The following is a 4,733-nucleotide window of genomic DNA, read 5'->3' on the forward strand; positions in this document are numbered from 1 at the left end:
CATCTATCTTTATTTCACCACAGAATCTGCATTTATCCTTTATGTCATACTTGAATACAAAAGTCTTTGGAAGATTATTTATTAATTGGTGTATATTAATTGTATGAAGAAATTTATTTATTTATTTATTTTATTACTTTTTAATTTTTATTTATTTTTATTGTGAAAATACTGTACAGAAGGGTTACAATTATATGGCAAGATAATGAGTACATTTCTTTTTAATTTTTTTATTTATTTTTATTTTTATTGTGAACATAATGTACAGAGGGGTTACAATTACATGGGCAAGATAATGAGTGCATTTCTTATCAAGCATTGTAGCCTCCTACTTTGTCTCATTGAAATATTTTACACTCTCACATATTAATGAAGGGCCCTATTAACCCATTTCTGTCTTTCTCCATTCTCATTGCCCTTTATTTTTCAACTGTTTACTGTGAATTTCTTTGTGCTATCTTCAGAAATCGTCAAAATGTATTAAAATGATGTTCACCCACCGTCATTTAAAATTATACAATGTTGAATATAAAAGCAAACATCTAAATAAATGGAGACAAAAAATTTTTGTGGATTTGAGGATACAATTGAGCAAATAAATAAATTCTCTCCTCCCCGTTTTTTTGGTCATTCATGGGGCTTGAAATCTGGTCCTGGGCACTGTCCCTCTGCTCTTCAGTTCAAAGTGAATGCTCTACTTATTTAGCAACTGCGCCACTTCTGGTTTTCTGGTGGTTAATTAGACATAGGAATCTTCCAGACATTCCTGTTCCAGCTGGCTTGAACGGCAGTCCTCAGATCTCAGCCTCCTATGCACCTAGGATTGCAAGCATGAGCCAACAGCACTCAGTTTCACAGGTTTATTTATGTTTATGACAATTTCTAAAAAATCCTGAATAGCACTCTTTGAGTCATTGAGAAAGAAAAAGAAGCTGGAATATATTTCTCTGTCCAATAGTAAAACTGTTAGTGTAAAATTGATATATTTGTTAAGGAAAGACTACACAACTCAATGGGTCTGTAGGGCACCAGATTAGATCCAATAAATATTATCAAGGAATATTTAATAAGAGGTAAAACAAAACATTTGTGGAATGACATTCTCTTTAATAAGTGGTGATAGATTAGACAGTATTTGGGAGAATTAAAAAGTGAACATTGATTTAAATAACAATTTATTCAAATATTACCTTCAAGCAGGATTAAAACTTGGCGTACAAAACAAAAAGACTGATGTAAATGTAAAGCAAAGGAAGATGTCCTGACAATTTTGGAGGTGAAGCATTCTTAAATTTGGGTTTAAAATTATAGAAAAGGAAAATGATATAGTTGATATCAATAAAAGAGTAAAACAATTTAGTCTGTGAAAGCTCATATTCAAGTAGTGAATAGAAGCTGGGAGCTGGTGGCTCATGTGTCTCATCCTAGCTGCTTGGGAGGCTGTGATTTGAGTATTTCTATTTGATGGCAGCCCACAAAATAAAGTCCCTGAGAATCTTATTTCTGATTATTCAGTAAAAAAAAGGCAGAAGTGAGGCATGACTGAAATGGTAAATTGTAACAAATTGAAACAAATATCAGGGACCCAGAGTTCAAGCCCCATGTACATGTACAAAAGTAATAGTAGTAATACTAATATGGGGGAGAAGAAGAAGTAGAAGAAGAAGAGGAAGAAGAAGAAGAAGAAGAAGAAGAAGAAGAAGAAGAAGAAGAAGAAGAAGAAGAAGAAGAAGAAGAAGAAGAAGAAGGAGGAGGAGGAGGAGGAGGAGGAGGAGGAGGAGGGAGGAGGAGGAGGAGGAGGAGGAGGAGGAGGAGGAGGAGGAGGAGGAGGAGGAGGAGGAGGAGGAGGAGGAGAAGAAGAAGAAGAAGAAGAAGAAGAAGAAGAAGAAGAAGAAGAAGAAGAAGAAGAAGAAGAAGAAGAAGAAGAAGAAGAAGAAGAAGGAGAAGAAGGAGAAGAAGGAGAAGAAGGAGAAGAAGAAGAAGGAAAGCCAAGGGAGATTCCTAAAACAGCACTGCTTATCACTTATCAGTTAATTATATTTAAGGTTTTAAAGTATATAAGTATACAAATATCAATTGAGTAAGAAACGTGTGATTCACAAAATTGATTCAATGACAACTAAATCCAGAAAAGACTTCTCTATACTTATATAATCAGGCCCCATGACCGGACCCCCCACCCAAAAAAAAAAAAGAACCAAAATATTCAAGTCATATTAACAATGCTAGTAATTCTAGTAATACCAAAAAGTCTTATGAGCTTTTTAGTCTCTTAAGAGATGAAAATCTTTAATTATACATCTATTTTTTCTGCCTAATATCTTATCTTAGGAAGATCTTTTTGTGTAACCTTGTGTTCCTGATTAGAAAACCAAAACAAAGGCAATAGTGAAAATAGAAAAGGAAAATACTTGAAAACATTTAAAAAAGCAATCACAGACACTCCAGATATGCTGGATCTTCTTCTGTTGAACCATTACGTCAAATCAGGCCTGAAGAACAACTTGAAAGAAACTGCATTTGATAATGCCAAAAGGATAAATATGCATCACTATCACTTTGAAGTTGTGGAAGGCTGTACAAATTGTTCTCCTCAGTCCTAATGGTTCGGTTAAGTTTCTTAAATTTCAAAAATGTCAGTCCATCCTTTGTGTACATACAAAATATTTTCACAATCCAAATAACAGCAATATAATTTGTGTCGGTTGTGGAGTTTGAGCTTTGGGCCTCTGCACTATCCCTGTACTATTCAGTTCAAGGCGAGTGCTCTACAGCTTGAGCCACAGCTCCACTTCCAGTTTTCCAGTGGTTCATTGGAGATAAGAGCCTTATGGACTTTCCTGCCCGGGCTGGCGTTTAACTTCAATCCTCAGGATTCATCTTCCTGAGTAGCTATCATTACAGGCGTGAGCCACCGGCTCTTACTGTAAAAATTCATGGATTCTGTGGAATTCTTCCGAGTAAATTGCTTGCCTTTGATGTCAAAATGTATTCAAGAAGTTTTGTATAAATCTACAATGATTTCTACAGACTTTGTGTTTTTTTAAATCAGAAATAACTTTAACTTATCTGTAGTACAGAAACTAAAGTATTTCTGGTCATTGTCTGAAAAAAGCACAGTTTAAAATATTCTATATTCTATGTTTGTATAATGTCCATAATCTATTTTATTCTTCCTAGATTTACTTTGAATTTTACATTGTTTTATAATATGTAAGTTCATTATTGTGTCCTTTCAGATTGCATTCCATATAGAAACAGTTTAAGATTCCTTTTTTCCTAGGTCCTTATAGTATTATATTTTTTTGGGATAAAATGTCAATGTTGTCAAATTTCAAAAGTTTTGTAAAGGTTATGTAAAAGGATTTATAAAAGCCTTTCTAAGGTGAAGATTTAATACATTGATGTCAAACTTACTTTTAATTATATGAATTACGTGTATTGTTACACTTCTAATTTTGTAATCAACTTTTTAATAACTGTTTTTCATTTCTTGTATCTGAAGAATGAAAAATATGGAATAATTCATAAATTTTCATATCATCCTTGTGCAAGTGCCATGTTAATCTTTTTATTGAAATTTGTGTATACATATTGCTGAAACATGTAGTATCCTCTAAATTTAAGTAGTAAATGATGCAATCTTTATACAGGCTTATATCTTTGTGTGCCTATTTGTAACAAGGAAACCGTATTGTTGCTAACAATGCTATTGATCTTATTTCCCTATAATTCTGTTAATAGTAGGAAAAATTTATATTTTTCAGTCGATTGCTCACATTTGCAATTTTTTGTCAATGACTATTTTAACTCTTTTTCATTTGGGATTTGATCGTACTTTCAAATATTTATAGCTAGGTCCAAAGTTGATGGCTTTTTCAAGTACTTGTGGAGCTAATGGATTCAAAGTAAGCCTGCTTAAGAGCTACTTCTATATTTTTGCAGCAGAAACTTTTCCAAATGAGGTCTTACTGACACAAATGTCTACTTGACCCTTTATCCTTCTTCCATGTAGAAACAGACCAACCAGAATATCTTACCCTGACACCCTAGATTGTCTTACTGGAATAAAAAAAATTCTTAGTTATAAGGGATCATGGAGAGACGAACAGTTCAGACAGAACTGTACAGACTAGAAGGTATTTTATCAAAATATAATTGTTTACTATACCTACCATTTCAAAAGTAGCTAAGGCCAAGAAGGTGAAAAAATTGTTCATATGCATGATTACCTAATGTTCTGGCCTGTATACCATCAAACTAAGCAGGAACTTACGCTACTGCCTTTCTATCACCATATATTTTCATAGTTGCAGAAGTCCATATGTTTCTCCTTGTTATTAGGCTTTAAATTGGTAATGTTTTAATCACAATGTTTCCTCTTGCCTCCAGGCTGTAAATCTACAAATATTAAACCTTTTCTTCTAACTCTACCAAACACTGAGGTAGAGATAATGGAATAATACTTTAAAACAGAGTTGCCTTTGATAACTTAACCACAAGAGAACAAGGCAAAACAAGTGCCTTTTTTCTTATCTTATAGATAGTTATATATTTTATATTTATATGTGCTGATTTTTTATTTTACATGGTGAAACTTTCTAGAATTAGTTGATAATTTGACAAATAAATTGATATTTATTCCAATAAGTAGAATTGGAATATAAATAATTAGGTTTAGAATATATATTAGAATATAAAAAGTATCAATGCAATATCTTCGGTATAAACTT

The 4,733-nt window shown here is 32.7% G+C and overlaps 1 pseudogene; it reads right to left on the minus strand.

Annotated features, from left to right (window-relative positions):
• Positions 1 to 3,509: 3,509 nt before the first annotated feature.
• LOC138814761 (U6 spliceosomal RNA) lies at positions 3,510 to 3,606 on the minus strand (annotated as a pseudogene).
• Between the last annotated feature and the right edge of the window lie 1,127 nt (positions 3,607 to 4,733).

This window comes from Dipodomys merriami, unplaced genomic scaffold (genome assembly GCF_024711535.1).
Source record: "Dipodomys merriami isolate MVZ:Mamm:240054 unplaced genomic scaffold, mDipMer1.0.p SCAF_609, whole genome shotgun sequence".
Classification (NCBI taxonomy): domain Eukaryota; kingdom Metazoa; phylum Chordata; class Mammalia; order Rodentia; family Heteromyidae; genus Dipodomys; species Dipodomys merriami.